General features: G+C 40.6%; 2 pseudogenes; one reads left to right on the top strand and one right to left on the bottom strand.

Annotated features, from left to right (window-relative positions):
* Positions 1 to 2,761: 2,761 nt before the first annotated feature.
* Positions 2,762 to 4,205, bottom strand: LOC101702844 (serine/threonine-protein kinase MARK2 pseudogene; annotated as a pseudogene).
* Positions 4,206 to 13,644: 9,439 nt separating this feature from the next.
* On the top strand, positions 13,645 to 14,753 carry LOC101703209 (nuclear inhibitor of protein phosphatase 1-like; annotated as a pseudogene).
* Positions 14,754 to 16,332: the final 1,579 nt, after the last annotated feature.

Here is a 16,332-nt window from a genome sequence, read left to right as displayed (position 1 = left end):
AGACTCTTCAAGGTTGCAAGGACAGGAAAATTACATTCTGAGATCACTTCGGAGGATGGGATTTATTAAGGTAGGAAAAAGTCAGAAAAAACAAAACTGTCCTGGAAGTGAGGTGACTTTTAAAGTATACCACTATAGGTTAAGTGTCTCAGACTTATTCTCATACTTTAGCTTGTCTCTGCTTCTGTAGCTACTATCATGCTGGCATCTGCTTCTCTTCACCTTGACCAACTGCTGACCCCCTTCTCTTCTCTGTACATCTTTGCTTCAATGTGCTTCCCTTTCTCTCAGCTTCCCTTTCCTCTCTCAAGCCCTCCATCCCCCCCCCCCATCTCTGTGTGTTGCATATTCAAACATTCAAAAAGAGAGAATCTGATTGGTTCAGTCCGTTACTCTTCAAACAGAAAGCCCCCAAATTCAGTTGAATTCTCAAGCCAAGCTACCTCAGAGGAGATCACAAGCCTTTATACCGTCCTTGGCCTAAGCAAGAATTGCTGGTGTACTCAGTGATGATCAGGGCCAGCCAGGTTCATCTATAACTAGAGTATAAGCAATGCCTGTGACTGTTTTGTTCCTACATAGACTCTGTGTAGCCCACATTCACAGTTCAAGAAAAATCCAGTCTATGCTGTAGTTAGTAGCTCCCTTAAAGTATTTCCAAATTAATGCAAAGTGGAAAAAAAGAGAAATATTATAGTGAATCACTCCCTATTTATTATCATTCTAAGAATGGAGATCCTGGAGCAGATAAAAGTGGTTGATTTTTTTCCTTACTTTAAACGTTGGTTTATCTTCCCTAGTGCCTAGCTGTGATGGAGCTGATTAGATTGTGGGGAGGAGAAAAGTGAAATCATGTGAGACGCACTGAAATTTTATTGGTGATATCTCAGATATCTTGAGATGAATGAAATTCTGTCAGGTGACTTGAGAGGTTTCCACTGAACTTTGCTGAATGAGCTGTTGATAAATTAAAACTGCCTACTATTGCCTCTTTCGGTAAAATTAGAAGTTATTCTTCCCCAGTGGACATGCTCAATTGGCACAGGTGTGTGATCTTGTACTCTGACATCAGAAAACTGAAACTGCTTTCCAGAATGCTTTGTAGTTACAATTCTGTGTACAAATAAGTCTTCACCAATGAGATGCCTTCATGCCTGGAACAGAAAGTGGTAGGGAAACAAAATCTATTTTCATGCTGCTTTGGTTTTTCCACTTGCAAGCAGAGTTATGGGATGATGCATTTTGTTTTATTTTGGGGTTTTTTTCCAGACAGAGTCTCAATATGTAGTTCAGGCTAGCCTTGAACTCTTTATTCAGCACAGGGTGGCCTCAAACTTCCTCCCTCACCTTCCAGACTGCTGGGATTACAGGCATGTGCCATCACACCCAGCTGAGATGATGCATTTTTGGTATCACCATCCTGGTACTTGCTTTTGAGCCTTTCAGGTGTGGAGGGGTAGCCACCAGGATGGGGACTGGCTCCTCATCCTGCCTTGCTCTCTGGGTCACAGATGTGGCAATGTGCTCTTAATTTCAGTCCGTCCACTGGTGTTTCCCAAGTCCCATCTTTCTGATCACAAAGTATATCTACAGAGATGGAAAATTTCAGTGATATCTGGGCTTTATTCCAAGAAGCCCCTCTAGTGCTTGCTCCTCCAGCCCATCAAGGATTTTTGAAGCTTTGGATTCCCCTATATGAACCCCGCTGTGCTCATAATACCCACTGTGGTTTCTGGTACTGGATTGCTGATTGAAACAATTCCTGTGCTTCTGATTGTTAGGAAGCTGAAAAGACACAGTCTAGCTTGTGATCTCATATCTGAAATGAAACTCAGACATCCTCTATGTCTCACCAAATCTGATTTTGACTCTTGTTCTCATATTTTTTAATTTGAAAAATTAATTCCTGTGGCTGGCCCAGACTTGGCAGTTAGAACTGAGAATCACAAATAATTTTAAGATTAACCTGGTGAGAAACATTAGAAAAGCCTAAATATCAAATGTTATGAGTGCTCCTTTTCTTAGGCCTATACTTTGATAGAAATTACTTGTACATGCAGGAAACATTTTGTTTTATTGCACTGCTGATTAAAAGCTAAATTCAATAAATTACTTGGTGAATATTTTGCATAATTAAAATTATTTATGGTCTGTTGGAAAATGACTTTTCCAACTTTGTTCTGACGGGTTAAAATATAGTATAGTTTCCATTTTCCAACATTCCCCCTTTAAAAAATTAACTCTACTTTTTTCAATTATAAATATTTCAGCTTTACTGAAAATTTATTCTCTTGTATTTTAGCCAGTTCCCCATGATTAACTGCAAGTCCAGGTTTCTCAAGCAAACAACCGGATTTTGGCAAGGAAATTACTTTTCTTTTCTGTATATTTTATGCTGTAATATTTCAAGAACAAGATCAGATTGTTTGCAGCTTTTATTTATTTTTGCTCAGTGTTGGGTGCATAGGAACCAGTTGTAGACTGAACCATATATGTCCAATATTTAACCCAAGTTCTAATGCTTATGTAGAATTTATGTCTTTTTTTTTCTTTTTGGTAATAAAACATTTCTTGGTTTAGGCAAAATACTCTGTGCAACTGCAGTACCGAGGGGGAGCCCTGCCCTCCCCTGGCTCCTCCCCTTCCTTTGCCTCCTGTGGGAGAGAGACGGGGAGGGGGACTTTCTGGGCCTGGGTGAACGTGAGGTGGAGGAGAGCCATCTCCTGTCCTCCAGGAACATGAAAGAAAAAACGGAGAAGAGTCAGGGAGGGCTAAGTGCCAGCAGGGGAGACACACCAATCCTACACCCATTGCTGAAGTCTCGCCTCGGTGGGGCGCAGTGGCCAGCTCCAGCAGCCAAGTCCCGCTGGCCCGCCTCTGCCACCTCCCTCTGGGCAGCCTGCTGAAGCTTCAGCTCACTGACCATTTTGGAGGCAATGTTTCTGAAGGCCATGGAGGTGGTGGATATCCACTTAAACCAAACACCGTTGAGTGAGAGCCGTGACAGTTTGCGCACCTCCATCCCCCACCGCGTGAGGATCTCGTGGCCAGTGTGCCGTGCATGCACAGCAGCATGTACTTCTGGTGCAGCTCGCTCTGACAGCCGTTCGCATCCAGCGCCTTGCGGATCTCCCGCATAGTCTCAGCGGGCTCCATGGAGCTTGTGGTCTCCATACTCCATGTAAAGCATAGTGAGTGTGGCTTGGCCTCCGGAAATTCTTCTTTTTCTTTGTCATCGCCTCCATTGCCCACCACGTGAGGTATCAGCGTCCCCACTCAGTCTTTGCTTTCGGCTTCATTCAGGTTCCTGCGGACAAACTTTGAGGTGAACTTGCTGAAGATGTTCCCAGAGGTGCCCCACCAGCCCTGGCCGTGACCAGAGGGAGAGGTGGGGTCACACTGTAGGGCAAATTCTGCTGGTCCCACACCTGTCGGTGCTGGCCAGCGTGGAAGGTGCTTCGACTGGACACACCCGGGGGAAATTAGTTGGTCTGGGGCTCCACCACTGCTGCTGGTTTTGTGGGCAGAGCGGAAGGCAACAGGGACACGCAGGGGGCTGTGCTGCCTTCGCTGTTCTGGATGGAGGCCTGGCCGAGGCTGGTCCTCTCCGGAAGTGGGGAGATCCTGCTTCTGTTTGAGCTGGTGGAGTGGTCTTCCTTTCCAGGCCAGGCAGGGGCCTGGCAGGCTCTTTGGCAGCGCTGCTGGCTTCTGCCCTGCCTCCCGGTCCTCCTCAGGCCGCTTATTTTCTGTGTTGTTAATCCGAGTCATTTTAGAGTAGGAATTAGAGGTGGGAACGGCTGGGCCAGCCTGGTGGCTGCTTGGTGTTGGCTGAGACACTGCACTGTACCTTGTGGGAGGGGGATGGGGCACTGTTATTGCTCAGATCAGCTGAAGGCTGGGGCTTCAAGGTGATGGTGTCACCTTCCAGCTCAGAACTCTGTAGCTCAGGAGCAGATAGGTGGCCATCACCTTGTTGTACCTCTGGCCCACCACTGAGTTCCGGATCTCTTCCCGCCATCAACTCTGTCAGCCAGGGGTCCTTGTAGTCAGGAAGTGACTCCACATAAGGCTTTAGTTTATCATCTTCGTGCCCCACGTTCATCTACCAGTCTCATAATTTGCTCTAAAGTGCCTCTCTTGCGGAGATTAAGAATGAGAAATATCTTAAGCATGTTTTCACAGTCCGTGTACATGTAGAACAGAATATGGTATTTATGTTAGACCCAGGGAGAAAGAACCAACCAGAGACTGATATTAAATGCACACAGGAGTTTATTACTGGCCGGACCCCAGCTGAGCATTGGACTCGAGCCCCGACTGGGGGAGATTAACATGTTTTATACACCTTTGAGGCCAACAGTTTCTAGGCCCCCCTATGGGATAGAACTAGCAAAGCAAGCAAAAGGTACAGAAGTGGAATGTCCTGCTGTTAGAACATTTTGTAAAACAATAGTTGACTAATTGTTATTTCTAAAGGGACTTTTAAGGGGAGGAGGTTTCTAAGCATCCTCCTTCTGAGTTCATCTAAAGGACAGGCAGGTGGGTCAAGCAGCAATATGGAGTCTGTCTTGCTAACTAGGGTCCTTCAATTTAGCCCTCAGTACCCGCTCCCGTAGCTCCTTGAAGTTCTATCAAAAGGCAGGGATCCCCTGACCAGGGTGCAGAGGACGACTCCCAGAATCCACACATCCACCTGGGAGCCACCATACTTTTTGCCCTGGAAGAGTTCTGGAGTAGCATAAGGGGAACTGCCACAGAAGGTGTCCAGCTTGTTCTCAAATGTGAATTCATTGATGAAGCCAAAGTCCGAAATCTTTATGTTCATATTAGCATCCAAGAGAAGGTTTTTTTTTGTATTGGGGATCCAACTCAGGACCTTGTGCTTGCGAGGCAGGCAGCAGATAAATTTACATCTTAATAGCAGTGCAAAGTCCTGGATTTGGAAGAACAGTCTCCTGATTAATTATTTCAAATGCTTGAAACAGAAATTATTTACACCCTATTTCTTTTTACTCGTTTTTAAATATTCAATATTACTTTTGGATAAGCTAATTGAATCCCTTCTTGCTCTCAGAGACAGAAGTAATATATGTGTATATTATGTATATTGAGACATGGTCTTGCTATGTAGCCCAGCTGGCCTCAAACTTGCAGCAAACCTCCTCCCTCAAAGAAGTAATACTTATTAGCTGCTAACGTTGCCTAGTTCTAGAAATGACTTTAGCGGCTCTTGGTCCTGTTCTCTAACATTACATAAAGAAATGGCTTACATATAGGGGCCGTATTAGCTAATTATTGCTGTGTAACAAGCTGTTCCAAAACTCAATAACTTAAAAAAAAGCCACTTACTATTTTTCACAAGCCTAGGACTGGTTGGGCAGTTTGGTTGCTCTGACCAGGCTTCGCTGTGGAAAGCAGGGATCTGCAGTCAGATGGTGGGTGGGGTGGGTTGGAGGACGGCATATACAAAGGTCTCAAGTAGGACAGTTCAGCTTTGCCTGACATGGTAATGGCCTCCAGCAGGCTAGCCTGGTCTGTTCTCCTGGAAATAAGGGTTCTAAGAGTACATGCAGAAATATGCAGGCACTTTGTCAAATTTGCTTCTCTCATTGGCCAAAAAAGGTCACATAAGCAAGACCACAGCCAGCATGGGGTGGTAATATCAGAGGTACAGATATATGAAAGTATGAAAATTGAAGACAATACAGTTAATCTATCACAGCCACTCTAAAACTCCACTCACCTTTTTTGGTAAGAGGTTTCCAACATTCATTTACTTTGTGTTCAATAATTCCATTCAGCAAGTTACCTTAGAAAATATTGGAATCCATTTACCTTGCAGGATACAATGGAAAGCAGTATGACTGCAATTAAGATGTATTTTTTGGTGTTATTATTGAAGTTCTTTTCCCTGGAGCCACAGCGGTGATTAGTAATATCTGTACTGAAAAAATTTCCACAAAAATTATTGTGGTCATTCTTTGTGTTGAACAGCCTAATTGTTTTACTTTGCCGTGTATTTATGTTTTGAAATGAATTTACAATGAATGGGCATAATATTGGTCCTTTCTAAAGTACTTGAGTGTTTGCCTTTGGTAGTTTCTTTATCTTCGCCTTACTCTACTGCATGGTATATCTGCACTCTGAATTATATTTGAGAAGGTAATTTTTAATCATCCTCTACCCAATCTTTATCAAAAACCTAGCTAGAAAAAAAATCTAAGTTTGAGGGAAATTTTCTGAATGCCATGCAGTGTTGTTCTCACTTAGAAAATAAATTTTGCCCTTGGATCAAGTCAGACTATCAAAGACTTTGAGAAATTACATTTTAGTGTAATGCCATTGTCTTAAAATAGAGAAAATCAAGAGGAACAGAAAAAAATGACTCATCTCTACTTTAGGCCTGGGTTTTCATTACATGATACACTTTTTATATTTTCTATGGGGAAAAGTTATCTCATCATTAAAATATTTTTATTTTATAGTCTCTAGAATCTTACAACATGTTTGTTTTAGAACCAAACGTTAACCTACCTCTACTAACTCTACAAAGCTACCATTTCTGTATATTACTGCTAGTATTTGTTTTTCAGTAGTTTGTGTTCTCTCTCTTTTTGTCCAAGCTATCTCAATTTTAAAAATCCTTAATTATTTTATTTGTTTTATTATAAGCACATTAACTCCTTTATGGATAATGAGAAACTAGAGACATTTATAGTTATAAAGTGGATGCACATTGAGGCCATACTCTTAAGTGAAATATATAGGACACACATATGTAAATACTGAATAGTTTCTCTGGTATGAAAAACTAAAGGTGTAAATAAGGATTAAAATGTATAATTGATAATATGAAATAGCAAAAAAAGGTCTAAAGGAGTATGGGAAGTGGGAGGGGTAGGGGAAAGGAAAGAAGGGAAAAGAAAAAATATGAGAAAAGGAAAAACATGGAAACAAAGTCTTTGTAAATAGGAAAGGGTGGAGGGGGTGAAGGGAGGGCAGAGGAATGGGGAAAAAATAAGAACCAAGATACATCATGTAAAGGCACAAGTTCCCAATGGTGAATGTAACTGCATTGTATACCTAAAATGTACCAATAAAGTTAATGAAAAAAAATCCTTTATGGAATCAGAGAGGATATATATATATATAAATTTAAAGTTCTAGTGAATGAATTTACAGGATGATTTGGGGTAAAAATGTTTAGAAGTTTCACTTCAGAATTATTATAAACAAAATAATAATAATTAATAATTATTATTCTTTTTGGTACCCGGGATCAAACTTGGGACCTTGTGCTTGGGAGGAAGGCGGCGGAATGACTGAGCTAAATCCCCGGCTCTAAAAATAATTATTATTATTGCTATTTTCTTTTAGTAATTTAGGAGAAAGAATTTAAAATTTGTTGCTTCAACTAGAAATACAATACTAGAACTAGAATATCATACCATAAGTACCACAAATACTACCATAAGTACTAGAACTAGAATACCACACCACAAAACAAAAACAAAACAAGTTCGAGGAGTTGGTACTTCCCATGTATAGATTCCAGTATAAACAATAAAAGGAACTACAGTATAACTGCAGATTTTTTGCCCTTTAAGATCCACAGACCAATTGATTCATATAAGATGATCTGTGATTTCTTTTAGGTGCTTACACATGAGCCAGCACTTACTTTGTGGTTGGCTTAATAAGGATATGATGGTTCAAGTGCTTATTAGCCATTGTTATTCTCACTTGTCCTATTCTTAATGTTTTGGCTATTTTTATTATAATGTTTTCCATTATGGTTTTCATTAGGGTCAGTCATTACTCTCAGGGAAACAAAATTAAGAAGGGATCTATGTGCCTATTTATGCATTAATCTGCAAGAACAATTGCATTTCTCATTGCTATTTGATGAGTCACTTCCTGTTCCTTAAAAGACATTTACTTTTCTGTCTTTATAACAAACAGCACCACAGAGGACAAAGTTACATCAAGGGTCTTGATGCGGATAATGTATCATCATACAGTGATTTTTGACAATTCAGGAAAGAGGAGTCTAACAACAATTACAAGTTATCTTTCTGAGATGAATAAGAACATTTATTTAGGAATTATAAGCAAGAAATGTGAGGTACAATAGAAATACCATTTGTTTAGAAAATGTAATAATGCACGGTTGCTTATATCAAGAGAATTCTTAAAAGTTAGAAAAAAATCACAAAGGAAACAGGAAGGGGCTGATGGTATAGCTCAGTGACAAAATGCTTGAGTAGCCTGCAAGAGGCCCAGGGTCCAATCCCCACCACGGCTCTCTCATGTGTATACACACACACACACACACACACACACACACACACACAACAAAATTAGCAAAGAAAATGCCTTTTGCTAAAACCTAAATTCTTTCTTCTCATTTGAGATATAAAATGAAATGAATCTTAGGTCCTTAAGTGGAGTCTTTTCAACTGAGAATTGTTGTAAAATAATACCATTAATTCCCATGAGCTTTATAATCTCGTTTCTCACACAGAGCAAAAGGGAACGAGTATGTGAATGGGCAAGCTAGAGCAGTCAGACTTACTGATAACAACAAAAAGTAACAGTTAATAGCCAGCTGGACAAAGGCCTATCATACAGAAAAGGAACCCAGATAATGAGACACATAAGTTAGCAAAGCCATTGCATGCATCAGGCTATCACACTTAAAGGAATTATTGGCTATGAATAATCCAGTATAAATAAAGACCCTTGTGCCTTGTCTAAGCAGTAATTAAACATGTAAGATACATTTACATTCTATCAAAACAATTCAAGTTTTTAAAATATCTTTTGGATTGTGTCAAGGTGAACTTTGCCTAAAAAATTCTTTTATATAGATATATGGATAGTATATATGAATGCAGTGCTACCACATTTAACATTAATGGTAGATTACATGGTTAGCATCTAAAGCAATGTTGCAATGCAATGTTCTATGCATTTTTTTTTTTTTTTTGGTACCAGAGATCGAACTCGGGTCCTTGTGCTTGCAAGGCAGGCGGCGGAACCACTAAGCTAAATCACCAGCCCTCTATGCATATTATAATGCTTTATCCCACCTGTGAAAGACAATATGGGTAGTTAAATTACTACCATGCAAAAGCTAGGTGGTTCAACTCCTTGCAACTGTAAAGGTTACATGGAATGTGCCTACTCAGCCTACTCCAACCCCTTCCTATACTATAGTCACCTGTAATTCTGTTTTCAGTGAAGGCAGGATAGAAAACATGTAGAAAAGCAGCATGAAGAAATGAACCTTAGAGGTTTCCTAGTGAACTATTGTTGGCAATCTCTGAGCAATCATGGGAGGTCATAGGCTATTTGTTAAGGTGCTGATTGAAACTCTGGGCCACCAGTTCTTTCCCTTAATACAAAACCAATTTCGAGCCAAGTCATTTAAGACCTTTTGAAAACCAACTCTAAAATAGCATGTGATATCTCGAGGAAAAAATAAACCATGATTTAGTAAACTAAATGATCCATGGGGTAAGGACAGCTTTATATGGTGTTCTAACAGAAAAGGAAGGTGCAGATGATGAAGTATGGCCAGGAAAAGTTCTTGGCACAAGCATGTGAGTCCCAGCTTGAAATGGACGTTTCCATGTTCACAGCCCCATAAAGTGTTTACTGCCCACCAGCTCTGGGCAATGGCCAGAAGGATCCTCACCAAGCTTGGAAAAATAGAAGGTCCACCTACCCAGTGATGCTCTAGGGAAGGTTCACATCCTTTCTTGGCAACCCCAGGATTTAGGATTGTGCCTTCAGGCTTGTTTTTCTCTAGGCAGCTCACCATTTCACTTAAATGATGAACAGTCTTGGCTTAAGGTTTGACTTGCATTTCATTGATGATAATGTTGATGGTGAAAATGACAAGGATGATAAGAAACATAATAAAGCGCACCTCACAGTAAGGAGTATTTGGCCATATTGTGGTTGGCAATTGACTCCTATCTTTTGCTCAGTCCCTGTTCTCATGTCATCAATCTTGCAATAACTTGACCCTGGATTTTATAAGAATAAATGATTTTGGACTTCACAGTGTTGTATGTCAGGGCTTTATCATATAATGATGGTGATGGTGATGATGATGATGATGATAATGACGATGATGATGACGATGAAGACCCTGCCTTGGTGAATGTTCACTGTGTATGTTCTGCTGAGTGTTTCACGCATGTTATTTCATTTGGTCTTCAAAACTATGTGGATGCAAGCCCGCTGGTGCCTTACATTGTACTTAAATGCACAATGCTAAATGTTAAGCCCAGCATGGTCTACCCTTCTTCCTGTCCTGCACCTTTTCTGTTCACTCTGCCACAGCCACATTACCTTCTTTTGGTTCTTAGAGCTTGGCGAATTCATTCCCTCCATGGGGTTTCACTGGCCGATCCTTCGGTCTGGACCAAACTTCCCCCAGACCTCAGCACAAATGTCATTCAGGTGGCAGACGAAATCACAGCTTTTCGCAGAGCTTCACTAAATTTTGGAGAACCTCCTCAGTCCCTCTTGTATAACTTCTTTTTATTTTCATTCTAAAATCTAACACAGTCATCCTTTACCATCTGTAGGGGTGTGGTTCAGCATATCCACAAATACTGAAGTCTGAGGATCCTCAAGCACAAACACAAAATGTAGTATCTGCATATAACCTAAGCACATCCTGTCCTATATAGTATCTCTAGATTACTTATAATAATAGTGTTTAACACAATGTAAATCCTATGTAAATAGTTGCCATATTGTATTGTTTAGGGAATAAGAAGAAAAAAGTCTGTACATGTTTGGTACAGATGAAAATTTAAAACATATTTTTGACCTGTGGTTAGTGGAGTCCATGCATGAGAAACCCACAGATATAGAGGGCCTACTTGTATGCCTATAAATCTTCATGTTAATTAATTTAAAAATTCTATCTTTACCAACTGGAATGTAATCTTACTGATAATTTGGACAAAATCTGTCCTTTATATTATGTTCTGAGCTCTTAGAACATGGTTATGATTCAATAAGTAAATGGATGCTGGTGATGTAGCTCAGCAGCACAGCACCTGCCTGGCAAGCGTGAAGGCCTGAGTTCTATTCCCGGTATACCCCCCTCAATACAATTAGGTTTAAAAAAGGAAATGAATCCTAAATTTTAAGCATCTGTGGATTTGGTATCGATGGGGGTCCCAAGATCAAGTTTTGTATGAAGAAGCTGAAGCACAGACAGGGCACGATAGTTGTCTTAAGACACGTTCCTCCTAAATGGTTTATGGAGGATATGCACTCAGGCATAATTCCCAAGTTCATTTTTTTAGCCACTATGCTATGGAACAGTGATTGAAGAAGATTTGTACATCATATTTGGAGTCATGGAAAGTTTATAGCTGAAAGCTGAACTTAGATACCTAAAAGGGGAATTGTGGTTGTGTTTAATCTACTAAGTTAAGTGCACAAAGGCTTCTTTATTGCAGCGCTACATGTACTTCATGGCTACATTTCTCAAAAGTGCTGACTCTCATACCTATTCCCTCAGGAGAGAGAAGAGCCGCAAAAACATTTGGCTTGTGTTCTAATAACTCATGAGGATAGATGCTTTTATTTTTTTTCTAGCATTTTTACTGTGGAAAGTGAAGCTTAAATAGATACACAACTTAGACTGTTGCAAATTTCTTGATTAGAAAGTTTATATATAAGCATATGAAAGTAAATGCTATCCATTCTTGTAATGTTTTCCTGTGAGAGTTTAATATATGAATGGTATTTGATATTCATATTCAGCTTGCATTACATTTTCACCATATTTTGAGTTATGTGCAAGATATAAATATAATTCCCAGATTCTTCCAAACCCCATCTCATAAGGTCTTTTAAAATTATTCACACACTACAAAGTTTAATTTAACCATGCTAGTTTTATTTAATAGGCTATAAGGAATAAAATTGATTTTAAAATAAATTATGTGCAAATAATATAAATGCTAATAGGAAATAGTATAACAGTTGTGTTTTATTTTTTCTGAGGCTACTGAAACCATTATTATTATCATTATAGCAGTCTTAGCCTACAATTAACCAATTTATGAAATGAATTTTAGTGACACAAGGAAAAGTGTGTGTGTATGTGTGTGTGTGTTGAAGGCAGGGAGAGCCTACCTTTTCTGGTCTTCTTTTCTCTGATCTCATGATAATGTAAACTTTGCTCTCCAGTTTGGATATTGTGGAGCACGAATGTCCCAGTGAGTTAGCATCCTTTATTTTATTTATTTATTTTTTTCCAGTATAGAGAGCTAACAAGATACTGGTAGTAGTGGTAAGGTATCTTCGTGAATCTCCCAGAGGCACCACTCATTCACTTTCATGTACACATAATCCCAGCACTCTCAGAGCTGAGGCAGGAGGTTCATAAGTTCAAGTCCAGCCTGAGCAGCTTAATGACTTAGTGAGGCCCTGTCTCAAAATGTAAAAATAAAAATATAGCTGGGGAGGCAGCTTAGTGTAAAGGCCCTAAATCCATCCTCAGGACACTCCCCCACCCACACACAGAACGAAGCTGGGGGAGGCCACTCCTACTACCTGAAGAAATAAAGGTGGGCTCCTGAGAGCCAAGATGGACCTTATATTTGTCTTTTCTCATAAAATATTGTCATTTAACACAGTCAAAATAATGGTACTATTAGTAAGTTAGCTTAGATACATTATAGGATAAGAAGTCCTTGTATATTTGTAATCTAACCCAGAAAAAAATGAGAAAATATTTCCAGTTCTAAACAGTCAACATATCGAGTATGGGAAGATAAACCTTTCTTAAGTTAGTGGATGCTTATTATCACGTTTGACCTCATTAAATTTGACGCTGGTAAATGTTTGTGGTCTTATTTCTTCACCTTGCCTGCCATATTGGGCTCAGTAACATAAATGAAGTATCAACTGCATAAAGAAACTGTATGGAAATACGCAACATGGGACATGTTTGACCTTGAACCTTGTCTTTACATAGAATTTAAAAAAGAGATGTGTCTGAGGTGTTCAAAGAGTGAAAGAAAGAAAAACATAGAAGCAAGGAAGCAAGGAAGAGTTTACAAGTTTACAACAATAACTTTTGGCAGGAGCCTGAATGCTGCTGGGAAGCTGCCTCTTCTCTCCCCTTCCAGTCTTCCAGTTTCCCAGCATGCTTCTGGCCACCAAATGGGAGGAGGAAGAACAAGATGGTGGCAGCCAAATCCCCCGCTCTAGTGTTCCACTTTGCAATTGCCCAACCTGGGCAAGTAAACCCGCACCTCCTTTACATCCGGACATAGTCAAAGGAGATAAGCCAGTCAAGAAACTGATTATTGATGAGAAGAAGCATTACTTATCTGGGAGAAGTCCTGACTTGTGTGACTTTACCACTGACCACCAGTCTTGCTCTTGAGTCCGTGCTGCACTGGTTTACCACAAGCATCTGAAGAGAATTTTCCTGATAGATCTCAACAGTACACACTCCACTTTCTTAGGTCACACTGGGTTGGAAGCTCATGAGCTACAGCAAATTCTCCTCAACAACATGGTCTCATTTGGTGCATGCATAAAGGTATGCACTCAGCGTGAGAGGGCTCAGACGTAGCCACTGGGTGTGAAAGGAGGTGAGAAGATGAGTAGAGAAGACGATGAACTCAAGGGATTACTGGGGCTTCCAGAGGAGGTAACTGAGTTTGATAGCCTGACAGAATTTAACACTGCCCACAACAAGCAGCTTTCTCCCCTCACCATTGAGAAGGGAAATCTGTGTATTCAGAGATCAAAGAGGAGGTGGAAGAACTCACAGATGACTTTCAGTAGGGATCATGTGATCATCAGCGCAGAGGATGAAATCCCTCATTTGGTCTCTTCCGGAACATGGTACAAACTGCAGTGGTCCCAGTCAAGAAGAAGCAGGTGGTAGGGGCAGATTAGAGGAACATAAACAAAAACCTAGGGCAAACCCAGTGGCTAACACTGAAAGATCATTACATGCTCATCTGTGTACCATGTACTTCAGAAAATGTATCCTACTGCATCCTTATGAAAGTGTTACATTTACTGTCATCAGCCTAGATCACAACAATCAGTGAAACCATTATTTTTAGAAGCCAGTTTACCCATACAAGTATGAAGTACACCTCAAACTTACACTGGGAATCCAGAGCAGGATGCTCTCTATCTTGTAGCATCACTCTGCTACTTAGATAGCTTTTTTTCTGCTTTCTCTGCATTCATCACACTTTAAACTTTTGCTTCATACCGTATCAGTCTTGGCTCCACCAATTCCCCCTAAAAGCCCCACTTGTTCATTGTTTGCCAGAGTGAGGGAAAGGACCTGAAGAGCAAAGGAGGGTCAGTACAGGGAGCCCCTACCCTCCAACAATTGGATGAAGCAGAGCGGGAGGTCTTGGCTTCCTGGGCCTGGAGGAGCCAGGAAGCAGTTCGTGCAGAACTTTGCTTTTAGTGGAAGACTCCAAGGGGCCTCTCCCCTACACAGTGAAGCAGGTCCCCAGCCACGAGGCATCCATGGGACAGCACTCATCAGTGGCTTGCCCATGCCATAGCTGAGCCTCACCTCTGATGTGGAATTGACTCCTGCCTGCCATCATCAGTGAACATGAACTCCACACCAAACCCTGCAGTCTATAACCCCGAAGCTGTTCATGAACCCAAGAAGAAGAACTGTGAGAGAGGACTGGCTGGTCAAGAAGCCCATGGCTTCCTTACTGATTTGATACTTTTGGTCGTGGAGCAGGGTGGGATTGGGGTGGAAGGGCGATGGGGGAGCTAATGTACTAGGGAGAAAAACTTTCCATGTGTCCAGTATCGTCTTTCACTGTTTCCTGGGGCCTTGCCCAGGTAATGTCAAGAGCGGGGTGAGCTGAAATATCCCGTGAAGCTGTGTTCACAACACTGCTGGTGTCGAGAAAGGTTTTGTGGGCTGTTTTAAGGAGACCGCTCTGGCTCTTCCCCAGGCCTTCCATTGCCTCCTTCATCCTTCTCTCTTTCTCTAGTATCATTTTTATGTCATGTCGAATAGCCCAGGTAGGAATCCAAAGCTATGGAGGTGACAGTAGTCTCACCAGTCTTGGGGGTCCAGCAATCTCATTTACATTTACTATCCTTGTAAATGCCAGGTAGCAAAGGGGTTGCCGAGGATCCAAGGTTGATCAAAAAGGTTTAGCATTCTAAAGTTAAGCTAAGGTTTAAACTCAAAAATGTTTTCTTAGGTTAGTGGTTCTGAGGTCCAACAGTTAGGCTTTTCTCTTTTGTCTTTTCTGTTGGAGTGAGGACATTTTGATTCCCCTTTGTCTGAGACCAGCGTTGTTTGAACTTTACCTGTTTTCTTGTCAAACCTGAGCAATCCACTTACCTAGATTTCTCATTTAGTTCCAGTTCCATTCAGTTCTCTACTCTGTAAGGTATTATTTGGCTTTTTCTCTGTGTTATGAAGGCAGTTTTTTTTTTCAGGGTGTGACCAGTTAGGGTAATTCAAGTTAAAAAGAAAGGATTTTACTTTGCAAACAATTGCTGCCTCTCCAGAGGATATTTTTACATGTTGGTTTGGAAGCTCTTTCTCCCTCGGTTGAGAGCTCCGCTTCCCCAGAGCTCCAAGACTACACATGCTAACAAACAGGAGATCAAGGGAGGAAACGTTGATAAGAGCTTTGTACAGAGACTCATAGATTTGTGTAATAGGACTTTTCACACTTTTATGTGTAGCTTTTTACCTGTAACCTTATTACATTGTAAATCAAATGTAACTTTTGTAAAAAAATTATTTTCACACCATCAAACTGCTTCCTTGTCTTTCTTTGAATCACTACTGAGTCAAAGGTAAAAATAGTAAATATAAATCACTAATTTATTTATTTTTACACAACTGTTTTTCATCGAAATGTAGTGAAGTAGCCAGCAGAGGGCGCACTTTCCTTAATTTTTCGTTGCCCCTTCACTGATAGATATCAGGATGTTTTATAGGATTGATCAAAAACGGATTCCACAATGAAAAGGTAAAGAATGCTCAACTTCTCACTTTTATTTTCCTCTACCCAATGTTGCAAAATGGAATATGTAAAAGGGTGAGGAAATTCAGTCTCTTTCAGCTTTTTTGCTAATAGAGAAATCAATTTTGGTGATTTTTTTTCTCTTTACATGGTGCTTAGATCATCAAGACTACGTCCTCCCTCATTAACTGACCCTTTTTCAACTTGCTACTTTGCTGGTTGTCATGTCTGTGTGTGTTTGTAAATGTGTGTGTGTGACTGTGTATGCATGTATAACCGTGCACATTTGTTTGTATTCTAATGCGAG

Source organism: Heterocephalus glaber, unplaced genomic scaffold (assembly GCF_053883595.1).
Source record: "Heterocephalus glaber isolate CG9 unplaced genomic scaffold, H.glaber_assembly_v1.0 deba00000122, whole genome shotgun sequence".
NCBI lineage: Eukaryota > Metazoa > Chordata > Mammalia > Rodentia > Bathyergidae > Heterocephalus > Heterocephalus glaber.
The sequence above is the reverse complement of the archived record's forward strand: the minus strand, read 5'-3'. Positions and strand labels throughout refer to the sequence as shown.